We start from the raw sequence: 18,614 nt of genomic DNA, 5'->3' as shown, positions 1-18,614 counted from the left end.
TTTCAATAGTAAAATTTTGCCTCTCTCAAAGACAATTGCTACCAGATAAAGTGGAAAGTACTTCTGAAATTAAAGTTTCGAATACCTTCTCACTAAATATTTTCATAATAAGTGCTCACACGAGCTAACACAATACAAACCGCTTTAGACAAGATGAGCTGAGATACAATGACAAAAAGAGTTCGAGAAATTGTCTCGACTATTTATAAACTTACGCAAAACAAAAGTTAACGTAACTGTAACTTCTTTCCCTTAGACGTTCTTAGTACACTATTTACTGTCTTGAAATGAGTATCCTTAAGTAATTCACAGCTACGCAAAAAAAGAATAACGAAATTGAAACTTCCTGGCGGATTAAAACTGTGATCCGGACCGAGACTCGAACTCGAGTCTCGGTCAGGCACACAGTTTTAATCCGCCGGGAAGTCTCATATCAGCGCAAACTCCGCTGCAGAGGGAAAATCTCTTTCCCGAGTAACGAAATTATTTTTAAAAAATGGTTCAAATGGCTCTGAGCACTATGGGACTTAACAACTGAGATCATCAGTCCCCATAGAACTTAGAACTACTTAAACCTAACTAACCTAAGGACATCACACACATCCATGCCCGACACAGGATTCGAACCTGCGACCGTAGCGGTCGCGTGGTTCCAGACCGAAGCGCCTAGAAACGCTCAGTCACATCGGCCGGCAAAATTATTTAAAATCATGGTTACGGCCGTATAGGAGTAGATTCATTAGCCCCTCGGACAGTAGGCAGTTAATAATTGTTTTTCTGGCCTCTGTTCAGGAGCAGCCACGATATCATACCCATTAAATTTTAGGCTAAACTCTAGAAGTTATTTGTGGGCATAACAATTTGCTGTCTTAAATTTCATTCCTTAACCAATCTTAAATGTTCCAACCTAAACATTCATTGAGCCTGACAATGTTTGCTCACTGTGAACTTCAATTATTTCACCTCTTAAGTACGGTAACTTAAAATTAGATGGTCCTAACATGCTGCTCACTACACACTTTAATTATTTCAAATTTTACATATCATTTTACAATTTTCTTTTATGTCTCTTGTTGTTCTGTCTTCTTTCTGTAGCCAGGCGGAATATCTCACGAACTTTGAGTAAACAGGTATGACAACCCACTAGGTCTACAGCTGGCGGTTTAAGAACCGAGCCCAGTGGGATCATTTTATCGATGGCTTCTGTTCGGCCAGGCCGCAGCCGGCTTTATAATCGGCAACATGTGGTGAACAACTTTCAGTACTCCAGCATGAGGACTTCTAACAATCGAACACAGCGTAAGACAATTATCAACATTCAGAATACCTGTATATACATAAAGTCTTGGAGTAGTGTCGGCTATTCCAGATGTGCGATTTCCCAATTTCACAACATCTATAACAACGACATAACATCTAGATGCATTATTTTTGCATACAACAGTCTCGTACATTTGTCGTGTACACTGTGATTACAGTTCCTTCATTTTCTTAAAGAGTTTGGTTTTTGCATTTCTCGTGCGTTATCACGGACCAACGACACACTTATCGTTGCATTTTTTATGTCTGTTCGTAAAGTCCTTTTCACAGATAATGCTGCGGAGTGTACGAACGAGTCTTCTTGCAGCATTGTTTTCAAATGTCGTCACAATCACTTTACACTTGACATTAAAAGATTCTAACTGTAAATGGTTAAGTACACTTGAGTAAGGACAGTTTAAATGGTTATCGAGAATTCAGCAGACGCTGGTATTTGCGGTTAGCCTTACCAATACATACCACGAGCATAACTACTAGCTTCTATCTGCATAGGAAAGAAAAATCTAATCTCAAAACATGTTAGTCACAAGCGACCTCCCTTGATTTTACGTTCTTACTTTAATTGTGATGAGTAAACAGTCAGTTTGTCAATGACAGTCCCATACAACAGGACCTTTTTCAGTGCAACAAGCGCAGTTTATATTAAGTTCCTTACTATATATTTGACCCAAAAGATCATCAGCTTACTACATAAAAAAAAAAATCCGAGGCCCCTGTAAATGAAATTATCATTAAGGTCCTGGTCAGTCAGAGATAATTGACTAATTACCACATAAACGTTTAATTAAGTGAAGCAGATGAGCATACTAACAGCGAGAGAACAGTTTACTATCAGCAAAACTTTGTATACGAGAGGTAGGCTCAAACTACATGAAAATTTCACTTAATGCTAACACACGGGACAAAAACCTTTTTAGAAAACAAATGCCTGCATCTACATACAAAATGACAAATTTTACGTAAAAACTTACTTCATTGCTAATGACTACTTGTAATTACTTTTGAGGCCGTTAAGAAGATATAAATCTTGTTTCTTCTAATTTTCTTCAAAAGTAAGTAGCTCCCTTGATGAGGGATCTATAGAACCATGTATAGTCCAGAATAAAGCACTTACCACTTTTTGTTCCATTTTTTTTCAAAAAAAAAACGCTTTATGGTAACTTTATCCATATAAGATGAAAGCTGTATTCTTTGTGTAATTTAATCTCCGAGTAGGATTGCCGGCCGATGTGGCCGAGCGGTTCTAGGCGCTTCAGTCTGGAACCGCGCTGCCGCTACGGTCGCAGGTTCGAATCCTGCCTCGGGCATGGATGTGTGTGATGTCCTTAGGTTAGGTTTATGAAGTTCTAAGTTGTAGGGGACTGATGGCCTCAGATGTTAAGTCCCATAGTGCTCAGAGCCATTTGATTTGCAAGTAGGATTGTTTTGAATCTACTGAAGTTAAATATTTCACTCCAGAGTTTTTGCTACAATTCTTCTATATTCTCTGGTCACATACAGACAGGTTCAATTATTTTATTAATGTATAGCGCATCTAGAACTAAGCAGATATTTCCTTCTGATAATTGAACCACCAATACTGCCTGTAGTAGTCAGCTGACAGCTGTAGCCAATACAGCTAGCAGCGGACTGCCACAGGCAGTATTGGTGGTTCCATTATCTGCCAGTCCAGCGTCTTACGAATTTCTTTAGTCACTGCTTCTGAACAAGCCGATCGACAAAATGTTTTATGAGGGCACTACGTTGTGTGATACACGAAGTTCTTAATAATCCCAGGCTTTTCATCCAATACCTTTACATAATTTTTTAACAGATGACAAAGTTACTTACGTTGTTCATCTTTCAGATACATGGATTCGGCTGCTTTGTGGTAGAGTGTGTTATCTCTACTTCTTTTCTCTGTTTTTAATTACACAAACTATTTTCAGTTGCTATGTGCAGTACCTTTGGACTAAGACATCTTACAGTTATTAGCTGACAATATTTATCGTGAAATATGAGCAGCTTCCCTAGGTTCAGTTTTATATAGTTACCATTACTCTCTAATACTAATATTCCTGCCTTAAGGTCCATTGTGATTTTCCTCTTGCGCAGGAAATGCCATCCCCCAAATACATGAATCGACAATTTATTTAATACCAAGAAGATGCTTTTTAGTACTTCCTTCTGGATCATAAAGTCAACCTCCAATAGCTCCAGTAACATTGCACTTCTGAATGGGGAAAACCTGAATGTCTTCCTACTGATCTGTTTGTATGAATTGTAGCTCATAATGGAAGTAGTAGCCCCAAATACATAATTAAACAAGTAGTTACCTCATTAATTGAAGCCTTAACCATGGCTTATATCATCTTTCCCTTGGCTGATTTACATTCTAGATATTCTTTACTTAATTTTTCCTGAATTTTCTCGCCGTCATTTCATCTTAGCATTAGAACTCCGTTTCCACATTTGCCTCGCTCTACTTCCGCGACCAGCCTCAGAAGGAAAAGATTGGTCATATTTAGTTTTCTTGGTTTGTCGGTGCTTACGTGATTCTTCCATAACGTCAACTACTCTCATACTGTGATTATTCTGTGGCTAAGATTTTGACGGGCCTGGTATAGGTGTAGTATTATTTACATGACTGTTCATCTGACGGTACATTTCTAAATGCTATTCAGTTGCAGCAGCAGCAGCAGCAGCAGAAGGTTGCCAAGAAGCTGGATTATTATTATTGATGTTGTTGTTATGCCACTGAGGATTCATATTTCGGTTATCTTTATTGTATGTACCAGCGTTTTTATTGTCCTTGAACCTTCTTTTTCTCGCATTATTATTATTCTGTGCATGCCGATTTTGGTTTTGGTGGTAGTACGGATAGTAGTTAGTACTGAAATTTACGGTCGGACTTGAATTACATGTAAAATTTCCATCCCCGTTTCCATTGCTATTACCCCGATAATTTCTGTTTCTCTTCTAATTCTGATTATTCCTATCGAAATAAGTACTATTTTTACTCTTATTATGATTCTCATAATTATTGTAGCTGTCTTTTGAATTTTCATAATGGTTTTGTTGATTTCCGTCACCATTCAATTGTTTGACATTCTTTTGAATCGCATCATGGGAATCTAATAGTGATAACAAATGTTAGAGTTCGTTACAAGGAACATAGCCAAATTTTTTTCTAATGTTGATCGGTAATTGAGCTTTTAAAATTCTGAGTAGTTCTCGGGGAGAAATTGGTTCATCCCAATATCGGGTCTTACTTATGTAGCGCTCAAAATATTTTCGCAAGCTAGCTATCTTTTTGTTCGTCAGGGGTCCACAATCTGTCGATAAATCTACGTTTGAAATCTTCGTACGCACCGCATAATTCCATGACTTCAGTGACTACAACGCGGAATCGCCGTCTTTGTGAGAGATAAGAAACTGGTTTTTATGGTACCCATTCCAGGATCGTGGAGAAATGTTCAACTTTTGATGTACTGGGTGCGTAACACCATTCTGTGAAGAGTGCATCTGGAATTGCCTGTTTCTAATTATACTTTCCTCAAGTTTCCTTAATGGCGTAGACGGACAGCTACATTTTGGATCGTCATAGCTTTCAGAATTCGGTCCGAACATTTTGTGTTTATTCCATATCTGTAACTAGGTGAAACATTTCAGATGATTTGTGTCGATTTGGAAACTTGCTCAGTTCTTTGTTAGTTCCAACAGAAAAATTATTTTCGTGTGCGGTAAAATTACGACTAAAGGTACCCTGCCGTTTCCGGTATTAAAGTATGACCTTATCTTTTATTTGTTTGAATTCGGCCTTCATTTCTTCAAGCAGTTCCTGCGTACTCGTACTTGAATCTTTACATTCTGGTTGAATTACTGCACCTATTTCAGAAGAGACCTTAGCACTAATTTCGGTATTTTTGGCTTCCATCCATTCGAACATATTCCCTTCCCATTTTTTTTAGATTGTTTAACCAAATATTCATGTCTTTTTGATTACCTAATTCCATATTTTCGATCTCTTGCATAACTGATTCTACAGTATCTTAGATCTTGGTTTGTTTTCCCTGGAAACATTCTTAGTGTAGCTTTAATTGAGCGACCAGTTCAGGCACTCTCATATTTATCGTTACTTCGGCCAATCTCATATGGATTTGTTCAAAATCATCGAAAGTCTTTGTCCCTCTCTGCTAATTTTGTCCCTCATTCTTTTCTCCTTTCCTCAAGTTCAGCGATTAATCGCTTATCCCTTTGAGCCTCTCTCTTCTCCCTCCCTCTCTCCTTCTCTTCTCCCTCTCTCCCTCCCTCCCTCCCTCTCTCTCTCTTCTCCCTGCCTCCCTCCCTCCCTTCCTCTCTCTCTCTCTCTCTCTCTCTCTCTCTCTCTCTCTCTCTTGCCTTTCCTAATCTTGTTCATCTTATTTCATTAAAAGAACAGTAAATGTGTCAGAAGTCTTTATCCGACTGGGTACCTCCTCCTGTTTTACTATTGATTCTCATTATCGTATGTATCGGCGTTGTTAGTGTCACGCGCGACTGCTACGGTCGCAGGTTCGAATCCTGCCTCGGGCATGGATGTGTGTGATGTCCTTAGGTTAGTTAGGTTTAAGTAGTTCTAAGTTCTAGGGGACTGATGACCTCAGAAGTTAAGTCCCATAGTGCTCAGAGCCATTTGAACCATTTTTTTTTTTGTTAGTGTCACTGTAGTTCCTTTCCCTCGGATTGTTGTTATTCTGTACACGCTGATTTTGGTTTCAGTGGCAGTGCGGACGGCAGTTAGAACTGAAAATTAGGGTCGAATTATATGTAAAATTCCCGTTTCCATTTCCATTGCCATTACGTCGATAATTTCTGTTTCCTTGTAATTCTGATTATTCCTACGTGTTTCCTGAACACGTAGATGCAAAACAACTTCAGGAAATATTTATCTGCGCTCAATAACTGATTCAGAGGCATCTAGGTTCGATGACTCAACACTATCAAATCTGCTGTTCACTGGCATTGGAATATTTTCTACTTCTATTTCGTCTACATCGATTAAATTTTCACGACATACCAGATACGCCAATCTATCTGATGCCATCGTTTCTGATGTGTCCTTACCACTGCCGATAAAAAAGGATAACTTTAGTTACACTAATGGGATAAAGATATCACGATAGTTTCTACAGACTCTGCCAGTAAATGAAGCTCCCTACACAGTTGAATGAACCCTGACTGATGAAATCAACAAAACTACCTAATATGCAAATGGTTCAAATGGCTCCACGCACTATGGAACTCAACATCTGAGGTCATCAGTCCCCCAGAACATAGAACTACTTAAACCTAAGGACATCACACACATCCATGCACGAGGCAGTATTCGAACCTGCGACCGTAGCAGCAGCGCGGTTCCGGACTGAAGCGCCTAGAATCGCTCAGCCACCGCGGTCAGCTCTACCTATTGTTGCAAACTATAAAAATCTTGACTTAGTTAACCAAACCAGTTTAAATTACTGCAGTATTACGATTAAAGCACCATCAGAAGGAAAGATCGCAAATATCAACGTGTTTTCCTTTTCGTAGACTTGAGTAATGTACATTAATTCTCAGATGAAGCCCTCAGTGATATAAATTTCTCTCAGTGCGGCTCAATCAATAAAATAGGTACATGCAACAGAAAATCACAGATTAGTCACAAACACAATACCACACAGTTCAGTTACGCACACTTTCATAGCCGGCTGCAGTGGTCGAGCGGTTCTAGGCGCTACAGTCTGGAACCGCGCGACCGCTACGCTCGCAAGTTCGAATCCTGCCTCGGCCATGGATGTGTGTGGTGTCTTTAGGTTAGTTAGGTTTAAGTAGTTCTAAGTTCTAGGGGACTGATGACCACAGCAGTTAAGTCCCATAGTGCTTAGAGCCATTTGAACACTTTTATAATTATTGTTCAATAATCAATAACACGATGAAGTCTCAGTTGACGATAATTATCTAATTCTCTTCTTCGTTTGAGTCCCACGTTAATGTGCTTATTGTAATCTCCAGTTATTGTCCTTTGTTGGGTCCCCATGTTGGTTTGCACCATATGTGACGGCTCTCGTAATCTTCATACTCCTTGATTAATTGGTAGTGGATAGTGAGCGTTAATGTTGCCTTCTTTCTGATCTCAGGGTGTGGCCATAGTTAATTTTCTTAGTCAGAAGACACCAAAAATTACAGTCTTTAAAATTTGTAATAAGGCAGGGTTCGTAATAGAACTGAGTATTTCGTAGTGACTTTCTCTCTTTAACTTTGATGGATTAATGAATGAACAAAGATGATAATCCTTAAGTAAGTCCTCTCCAAATTAATTTTGCGCCCTTCCAAATAGTTAAATACACGTGAAAAGTTATTTTTAAGAGTTACTACAAAGTCAGAGATCAGTAGTGCTGGCAGTCGAAGATACTGTGACTGTGTTAATTTTTCGTCCGATTATATTTAAAAAATTGCCTATCGCTGCCCTGGATTGCGTAATGTAGCGATCGAAAATTATTGAGTTTCTCACGGTTTAAGCTTTAATTTAATTTCTGTCCTCTGAAACTCCCCTTCTCACTCCCCTAAAATCATTTAAAGGAACAGATTATCATATCTTTTAATACTAACATTTTTCTTCTTATAAAGATCATTACTTTAAGATTAAGTGGAATGTACTTCTGAAATTAAAGTTTCGAATACTTTGCCACTACATATTTTCACAACAAGTGCTCTCACGAGCTAACACAATACAAACAATGTTAAACAAGATGAGTTGAGATAAAATGACAAAAAGAGATCGAGACACTATTGTCTCGACTATTTGCGGAACTATACAAAACACAAGTTGACCGAACTGTAACTTCCAACGCCTACACTTCCTTAGTACAATACTTACTGTTTTGAAATAATTGTTCTTAAATTATCCACAGTTTATAAAAAAATAGCGAAATTATTTAAAATAATGGCTTGCTATAATATAAAGATTCGAACCCCAGTACCTGTACGTGCTTTTTACCCGCATTTTAAGCAGCAAGTACCCGATCTGTTACAGATGTAACGACTATAGAGGCAGCTCAAGGCTTGACTACAGTAACAATGCTCAAGTTGATGTAGGCTGCTGTGGTTGTACGGAGATGAAATGGCTTGCGCTGGTAGAGCGGCGCGCAAGTTATTGCCCTTTCGGTAAGAACTAAAATATTTGTGAGGATTACGTACGTAATTCAAGAAGCTGAGTACGAAGACATGAATAAATGTACCATAAGGAGAAGCTAGTGTGGATTGAATGCTCATCTGAAAAACAGCGATGGCCATGTGGAATGGGGTACATTAACCCGCGCAATACCAGGGTGTGGCGGAGGATAATATCTGGCCACCTTTTGAATATATTGTTATGTACTCAGTTACTTAATTTTTTGAAAAATGTATTTGACGAGTTCTTCTACCAGATACCATAAATACTTCAAACTTTTCAGATAAACGTCATGCAGAATTTTGAGTCTTAGTAGTGTGTATCATTTTTCCAACTGCCAATATTTTGAGGTTCGAGATCCATCTTATACATCAATATCTGTTTAAAACTATGTTTGAGTAGTAAACGCATTTTAATGCGATATGCTTTTTTTCTTAGTGCAGGCCCCTTGATAGTACATATTATTCAGAACACAACTAACATACCTATACATCTCTGAAAAATTTTATGTTAATATATGTCAAAATCATTTCCGAATATGTTTTTCCGTTTTATTTTAGAGTGGGCATTAACTCCCTTCCCAGCTCCCCGTTGGTAATACGTGTTATGTAAAATGCGTTGGTATTGCTAGGGTTAATATCTGCTTCATTATTAAACGAGTGAGTTAAATTTCAGGTTAGCTGTCGTTTATTTAGTCCTAAGATCTAACGCAATTGGCAAACCACGTGGTTAAATTTGTCCAACTTTCTGCTGAGCCTATCCGGAGATAAAAGGAACGAGCAGCCCGCGACAGCGTCTGTGGCGCGGCGCATTTGCCACGTAATCACACTGCTGTTTACGCTACGCGTCCTCGCTGTGACGTCAGGGGGCTAACGCAAATAGCAAGCACCTCTGTCAGAGTGCCCCTCCCCACTTCCCCGTGTCACAGGGTCTTATTCCTCACAAGCACCCCGTCAGGCAGGCGCTGTGTGACAGTAAAGTACCGAACCTCAGCGGTGCAGAGCCGGGTGAAGCTTTCATTATTAAATCTGGCGTTGAGCTCGGATTAGCGGGGAGAAGCAGGCTGCGCTGTCAGGCTGCAGAGCCGTGCGTCACGCGCGGCCGCTGCTGCTGCTGTTGCGGCCCGTGACGTGTGACGTCACGCGGCGGCGGCGCCTCGCGAGCGAGTGCCGGGACGGGCCCGGCGGTGTTTAAAGCTCGGGCGCTGGGGACCGTGTCTGCGCCGCCAACTTGATTGCCGACATAGCAAACACCGGGATCAAAAGGCCGCTGTGGCTGCCGCTGCCGGCGAACATCCCCTCCGCTAACTCTGAGCAGGCCTCGGCGGCGAAATTGCTCGCGGAAAAGTCGCAGCCTCAACTCTGTCTACATGTAATGCTTCCAGTGCCCGTGAAAATCGTTTGTCAACGGACGCTGACCACTAGATGATTTCAGAGAGATCACTAACGAAACGCATATTTTTAACTTTGCAAAATACGGTTCCTCAGGCCGTTCAGCTTTGCAAACAACAACAAAAAATTGGATATGCGGTACGTGTATGCTAGTAACTGAAAGGTTCGAAGGAATTACTGACACGGGCTGCAAGTGGACGTTGACTGATATCAATGAAACGTTGAAAATTTTAGCCGGACCGACATTCGAACCCGGGTCTCCTGCTTATTAGGCTGATGCGCTGACTAATTTGTTCGTTGTTGATCGTCGTGTTTGGCCGATGCGGACGTCACATGACATCCGTCAAGTTCGTTTCTTGATGCTTCCACTCAGTTTTTTTTTATTGCAGAGGCCAACCAGCTCTCTAACTGAACACGCTGAGCTATCATGCCGGCTGTCAACTGAGCCATCTGGACGCAGTGGACATCGCAGCTACCTCGACTACCCTAGCATACTGCTAATGTAGTGCTCCGTGCCCATTATCCTCATGACTCGTAGCATTTCGCTCATTCCCGCAAACGTTTGGAGCCGGGTGTGTATCTGCACTGAAGAGGTCACTGGCCGTCTCGCCTTAATTACTAATACTGATCAGCCAGATCATTAAGACCACCCAACTAATGCCCAGTTAGTACATCTTTGGCACGGATAACGAGTCGCGGCATGGAAGTAGTGAGGTCTAGGTAGGTCGTTGGAGGGAGTTCGCACCACATCTGCACACCCAAGTCACTCAGTTTCCATAAATTCCAGGGAGGGGGCCACGTTCATGTGTGTTAGATCGGGTTCAGATATGGGGAGTCGGTGGGCCAGCACATCATTTGGAACTCGCCGCTGTGTTCCTATAATCACTCCATCAGGCTCCTGGCCTTGTGACATGGCGCATTATCTTGTTCCAAAATGCCACTGCTGTCGGGAAACTTGATCGTCATGAAGGGGTTTATGCGATATGCAACTAGTGAGCGACAGTCAGGGTGCCGTGCATGAGCTCTGCTGGACCCATGGATGCCCTGAATGTTCCACACAGCAAAATGGAGCAGCCGCCAGCTTGTTTCCATTCCTCAGTACAGGTACAAGTAGCTGTTCCCCTAGAAGACGACGAATTCGCGCCCTCCAGTCGGCACAATGAATATAGCGTCGGGATTCATGCGACAGTCTGCCGCTGCGCTAACGTCCAATGACCACTTCAGTCATAGTTGCCGTTGTCGTGGTGTTAACATCGGAACATGCGTGGCTCGTCGGCTGCAGAGGCCCATTCTTCGGAGTGTCCGGTGCACTGGTGTTCAGACGCACGTGTATTCTGCCCAGCATTAAAGTCTGATGTAAGTTCTACCACATTTCGCCACCCGACCTGTTTTACCAGTTTGCCTTGTCTGACATCAGACACCTGTACTCAGGAGAGGTCATCCATCCCTACGACGTCTCGACGTGCTTTCGCCACGTGTTGAAGAAAATCGCCACAGCAGTCCTAGAACACCCCAGAAGTCCTGCAGTTTCTCAAATGCTCTTGCCGAGGCTCCGGGCCATCTGGCAAACTCAGATGATCTCGCGTCTTACTAAAAGCTGTGCTTCAGAACAGTGCAGGAATCACTAGTTATCCAAATCGCTTAATACGGAATATAAAGCATCTTCTAAAAGATTCAGATTGTAAGGGGACGGACACACAAGACACACAATTTACACATGACACTCGTTCATTAATCTGCATTGTCTACGTTGTGTGCCACACTACACTTTTACCTTTTTTGGTTTGGGAGACTTCTTTCTAGTGGCAGCTGATCAATCCTGTTATGTTTGGGATGATTCTTTGTTTTGGCGACAACTTCTTTATTCGGTACTCTAATAAGAAACAGCTCAGTTCGATAGCGTAAATTTGTCGAATTACTGGTTATACAGAAATACCTGTTAACAAGATCGTTTGAAGACTCTGTATACAAAAGTGTAGCTACCCAGCGAGGCCCATTGTGGGCTATAATTAATGAATGGCAGCGAAACTTGGTAGATATTCTAATGTTATGTAGAGCCGATTAAGTGGATGTCCGGAAGGGACATGAGCTGGCATATAGAATATCAGTGCGGAGTGTATTAGCCTTCTGTGGCAAAAGAAGATTAGGCAACGGATCCTTCTAAGATCCAGCATTGATTCCCGAGAAAACTCCCTCTAAAGGGCAACCGTAGCCAATGGTTGTGGTTTTTGGACAATCTAGTTTCCTTTTGTCAGTCTTCCGACTGCTTTGATACGGCCTTCTACGTTTTTCCTGTCTTATTGCTACCTCACTATCTCGGAGGAGCTTCTGCACAAAACTACTTAAATTACTTGTTGTGTGTACTCTAACCTGTTTATTCCACTACAATGTTTGCCATCATAGCTTCCTCTGGTTCCATGGGAGTTCTCCTCTCACGTCTAAATCAAATGCTGTAATACCTTTAATCCAACCAAGGGCTATTCTTTCTTTGCTAGTCCTTTTTTTCTCTCTGCTCGTTGCATCCTCATACAGCCTCTGTGCCAGGCTTTTTGAGATAAAACACAGGTCCATCAGATCGACGGAAAAGACATAGTTACAGTCGCAGATTATCATTCCTAAAAGTAGCAGCCGTTACATCATAGCTGCGAAATACATGTAGTGTTGGAGCTGCTGAAACGACTCATTCATAAGTGACTCAATGTCATCTAATCAACCTCCACGAGAGACACCTTATTCGCCAAACAGTAGAGCCCTGGTGAGCTTTTGGTTCAATGGAATGTATTTTACTTTCTGAAATGCAGAGAAGCCTCTGAAAGTAGAGAAATGTGCATACAAAGACTGAGATGCGGTTAATGGCTGTGGCGGATATTCTGACATTTTAATGTCTTCCGGGACATTAAAGGCAGGCCGTGACGGTGCACCTGTTACACCTTACCCGTACTGCGATTTATTATTCGCCTCTCACAGCCCCACTCCCCCAAGGAATCGTACTAACAGTCGTTCAAACCCTCACCTCATAGTGACTGTGGCCAGCTGCTACTCAAACAACGATTTGGCCACAATGTAGTCGAGCATAGGACCTACAGTTTGGGGCAGGAAATAACGAACAAAATGGAATACTGAAAGCAGAAATATAAAGGACGTGCTACAGGAAAATTACGGTGAAACGTCCCTGCCACGATGAATTCATTAGATTATCGGCACAAGCCTGGCTGGGGAGGTATGGAGACATGTCCAGTAGTGTATCTTTTCAAAGGTTCTGAGAAGAATGGGAGAGCAGAGACAAGTAATGGACAGGAGGATCCGAAATTGAATACCAAAGTAAACATATGAGGTTTATAATAGTTCGATATCAGGAGGAGCAGAGGGGATGATGGAGGAAAAGATTGCAGATCATGGATAATGTGGTGGGCGACAGTACATATAGAACTCATAAGAAAGCGATCGACCACCGGAAATTGTGACGCGCAGTTCCTACCGACGTAGAGCAACAATAATCATTTCAACGGAATCGTCGTTGTTTTCTGGGAGACAACGGAAAACTTGAAACTGGACGTCCGGAAGGGCACATGAGCTGCGTGAAAATTTTCCGCATCGTGCATGGCATTTATTACTTCTGTGCTATTAGCTCCATTTGCAACGCATTTTGCAGACAGTATCCCCATTTGCAGCTGAATGTACCTATACAAATACATCATTGCACGATGATTAGATCAAGAGATATTACGTCATAAACTGAGATGCGTAAAACCGTCGAATCTTGCATCAAGTTTTAAACCTTTATTCTTTTCTACTGAGGCATTTCTGCAGTTGAGTGAACTTACGAACGAATCTGACACCTGGCAGCGCTGTTGACAGCTGTCAACTGCGAAGCCAAACGGCTGTAGGTGAAAACAACAGCTGTGTGTGTGGGTTGGGGGGGAGGGGGGGGGGGGAGGCGGCTATGAAGAGGAGTTGACATACGTTTACAAAATCGCGTTGTAGACACCCGAAGGAGCTGCGACCAGCATACAGGTACAGTCCGGGATATTACACTATCAACACAGTCCATTTTGTGTTTTCGCTCCTATATGCAGTTCTCTCAGAGCCCACCAAGATTATGGTGGTTGAAATTACCAGAACGTATTATTGTGCTGCACCTGAGCGTGACGTTTATACATTAAATAAAAAAAGTCACAATGTTTTAAACTGTACTTGGGTAGCTAGTGCTAATTATGTAAAAGGACTGGGAATGGCAGCCGCTAGAATGGGTACACGGTTATTCAAATACAAATGAAAGATTATGTTTACTAGCTAAAAGGATATACCCAATGCGATCTAAAGTATCAGGACACCTATCTGAAAATTACTTAAAAGTTCGTGGTGCCCTCAACGGTAACGCTGGAATTCAGTATAGTGTTGGCCCACCCTTAGCCTTGATGACAGCTTCCACTCTCGCAGGCATACATTCAATCAGGTGCTTGAAGGTTTCTTGGGGAATGGCAGCCATTTCTTCACGGAGTGCTACACTCACAAGAGGTATCAATGTCGGTCGGTGAGGCCTGGCATGAAGTCGGATTTCCAAAACATCCCAAACGTGTTCTATAGGATTCAGGTAAGGACTCAGCGCAGGCAGTCAATTACAGGGATTTGGTTGTCGTGTAACCACTACGCCACAGGCCGTGCATTATGAACAGATGATCGATCGTATTGAAAGATGTAATCGCCATTCCCAAATTGCTCTTCAAAAGTGGGAAGAAAGAAGGTACTTAAAACATCAATATAGGCATGTGCTGTGATAGTGCCACACATAACAACAAGGGGTTCAAGCCCTCTCCGTCAAAAACACGACCACACCGTAACACCACCACCTGTCTCTGTCAGTCAAGAGACGAGGTCGGTTTGTACGCTTTTGCGTTGTACTTGTCCCTTCACGTTTCTACTTCACTGTGATATCGGAAACAGTGGACCTACGGATGTTCAGGAGTGTGGAAATCTCGCATACAGTCGTATGACAAGTGACACCCAATCACCTGGCCACCTCTGAAGTCCATGGGTTCCACGGAGCGTCCCATTCTGCTCTCTCACGATGTTTAATGACTACTGAGGTCGCTGATGTAGAGTACTTGGCAGTAGGTGGCAGCACAAAACACCTAATACGAAAAAAGTATGTTTTTGTTGGTGTCCGGATACTTTTGATCACATAGTGTAATGATTTGCACATTATGACTCACATGGTTCTCAGGGTCGTTACCGTGATGTTTGAATTATGGTTTCCATGTTGCAAACAGAACTGACAGGCAGACTTGGATGTGAGTTGAACTGCATTTACCTGCTTGTTATCAGACATGTTAACGAAAGACGCGCCACACCCGGTTGGCAACGTCTTGTGGCTCCGCAAAAGGACGGGCAGTCCTGCTGCAGACGGCTATCCATATCTCCCGGCGGCGCGGCGGATAAGGCACGCAGTGACATTTCGATCACAAGTGTCTTGTTTTCCTTTTTACAACAAGTGTCTCTCCAATGCAGTCTCTTTACGGCGTTCAGATCGCTGTCTCTGGACGTAACATACAGTTGACAGGCTGGATCATATTCATCTCCAATCAATCAAATTATTGTTCACCTCCTTGTCAAACGTTCTGTGCCAACCATATTTCCCTCGGCTAGACGGCCACACGCAGGCTTCGTTATGGGTAGACTGCCTTCTCTGGCCAGGCAAATTGTCGCCAGTTAAGAACACATACATTGTGTCCTGTCCATTCGTAATCTCCTCCACCTCTCCTAAAATCTACTTCCACTTCAGAGCGACCTTCGCCACGTATCTCGGCAGCAGAACACATGGAAATTCTAAATGGTACTCACAGGAAGCATTCTTTTCCTTTGCAAACCTCACGTCGTCCATTTCACATTGTTATCCTTTATCCCACAGATATATCCAATTGTCCTCTACTCCTTCATCCGATAACAATTTCTATTCTTCTCTAGCTGCTCAAGGGGGGTTGGGGGCTCTGGTCAGCACCCATATAGGCTTACAGTGATCGAGGTCAGGGGTGGCAAGGCCCCTAGCCTCTTGTCCATTCAATCTTTACAGATATTGATACAGAACATCGGAAGAAGTTCCAGAAAGACTACGTTTGAAGCGTAGTATAGTATGCAAGTTACACATGCGCCTTCGGAAGCACGGAAGGAGGCAGAAACCGGAAGCATCTGAAGTGTGGTGCTATCGAAGAATGCTGAAGATAGGTGGCTGTGGAAGACCCCCCAACTAGGAGGGGGTACTGGAAATTTAGGGATCTGGAAACGGCATCCACAAATAGTGCACTTGGCGATGAAACAAGCAGCAGAGAGGAAAAATAAGGTGAACGAAATGTGTAACACACACAACTCATTATAGTCGACTTTGGGTGTAACAGCTATGTTTGAGGGTTTTGAATATTCCCGTTCTTTGTCTAGAGGGTGGGACAAATAAGTGGTTTAGAGAAAGAGTTCCATAGTACCAGGTAACACAGCAGAGGAAAGGAAATACAGTACTAAACTGACTATAGCAGATGCTGAAAGTGACCACCATTCACGTGTTGGTACTACAGGGCCCTGATCAGCAGAAGGCACATCAAAGCTAGACCGCTGGAATTGCTGCAGTTTCATCCGAAATGCTCTGCTGCAGTTCTTGAAGACTATGAGCGTTGTCGCGATAAACCTTAGACTTGAGGGCTCCCCACACAAAGCAATCGCACACTGACAGATCACGTAATCTGGGTGGCGAGAAAGGTTCGACCGGCTTTATGGGCAGTGCCTCCATCCTGTTAGAAGTAACTGAGGTCTTCCTCGCCTCCGTTAACGCTGCCACAAATTCACGTCCAACAGTATCCACTCCTCCGGCCCATTTTCATTTGTCCCACCCTGCACTTTGTAGGCATAGCAAACCGACTCCATAACGTAATGGTAAGCTTTTCTGACTTCATTGCGCTAAGACCATTGTTGGATTCCCCGTAAATCCTCAGATTCTCTCTGGGCAGAGAGATGTATATCAAATGAGGAGCTCCTTGAACAAAGAGGCAGTTGCATCGTCAGGACGTCCGTCCCCGGTAGCTGAATGGTCAGCGTGACGGATTGTCAAACCTCTGGGCCCGAGTTCGATTCCCAGCTGGGTCGGGGAATTTTTTCTGCCCAGGGACTGGGTGTTGTGCTGTCATCATCATCATCATCATCATCATCATCATCCTTTCATCCTCATCGACTGCATTTCGCTGAAGTGGCGACAAATTTAAAGACCGGCACCCGGCGAACGTTCTGCCCGACGGGGGCCCTAGCCATACAATAGCATAACATAACATCGTCAGGACTCGTCTGCTGGCTTAAGCCATCGGCAACATGGTGGTCACATGCCCCACTACCACAGATAGTCCCTCGTACTACCTTGTGGGCAGCAGTTGGTTATGTTTACTAGCTTTTTGGCTGAAGATTCGCACGTGTACGCACATGACACGTATTTCACACACATATGTTGAACATATCTCCCACATACTTGTACACACATTTCATCCGCATCTAGCGAAGTTTCCTCTGCAGTTTCATCTGAAACCTGAGGAAACGTGTACTTCCGGCAGTAACAAATTGTCATTTAGATGAAAACAACAGTCATTGGCACCCGTCTGTGTGTCCGCTGTCTTACAACATAAGACGGTGTTATTAAACCATAGTTGCAATGTTCACCCTGAGAATGTAGTTGACTCACTGAATAACGTAAATAAGAGACTCGTTTCCACATGTTTCTACAAGTTGGTTGGTTGGTTGGTTGTTTTGGGGAAGGAGACCAGACAGCGTGGTCATCGGTCTCATCGGATTAGGGAAGGATGGCGAAGGAAGTCGGCCGTGCCCTTTCAGAGGAACCATCCCGGCATTTGCCTGGAGTGATTTAGGGAAATCACGGAAAACCTAAATCAGGATGGCCGGACGCGGGATTGAACCGTCGTCCTCCCGAATGCGAGTCCAGTGTCTAACCACTGCGCCACCTCGCTCGGTGTTTCTACAAGTCAGTCCTTCTCATAGTCACCCCTACTGCTAACGGTTGTAGGGTATCTCACTCATTGAGTATTTTTATACAAATAATAAGTCATTTGAATGCAGAATTTGACTGAAATAGCTACAGGCTTTCTTGAGTTACGCTTTTATGTCACACCTTTTCATCCCAAGCCCTCAGCCGTAGGGGTGATAGTGGCCTTTTACTGTCAGAAAATTTCTCCAAATGTCAAGTGATAGCAATGCCAGTTTTCGTAACAATTCCTTCAGGCATTAGAGACAGATGCTGCCACTCTTTCTCCATTGCCCTTCTTTCAACAACCCCATGGACGAAATGTCATCGTGATTGTTGTCACCAATGAGTCTAGCAATCCATGAAACTTTATATGTGATAGAAGTATTGGTCGTCATCAAAAACTTTTACATATCACATATCTTTACCGCCATTTTCATCGGTGGTTGAGGATTATTACCCACCCACGATCTTTTGTATAGGTTGTTACGCAGTTAACGAGTCAAGTATATAAAAAGATCCGTTGAAATACCTCTAGTCATTCCCGAGTTAAGCTTCTAGGTCACGTCCTTTTCTTCCACACATCTCTACTTACGCGGCCACGTACACAAGTACTCGCTAAAGCTTCATAGTAATCCGATGAATGATATAGGAACGCATAGAACAACAAGCGGACAAAAAATATTCTTCTTTAAGTATTAGATTTAATTTCACCAATTAT

Source organism: Schistocerca americana, chromosome 4, assembly GCF_021461395.2.
Source record: "Schistocerca americana isolate TAMUIC-IGC-003095 chromosome 4, iqSchAmer2.1, whole genome shotgun sequence".
NCBI classification, from domain to species: domain Eukaryota; kingdom Metazoa; phylum Arthropoda; class Insecta; order Orthoptera; family Acrididae; genus Schistocerca; species Schistocerca americana.
This window is presented reverse-complemented; position numbering follows the sequence as displayed.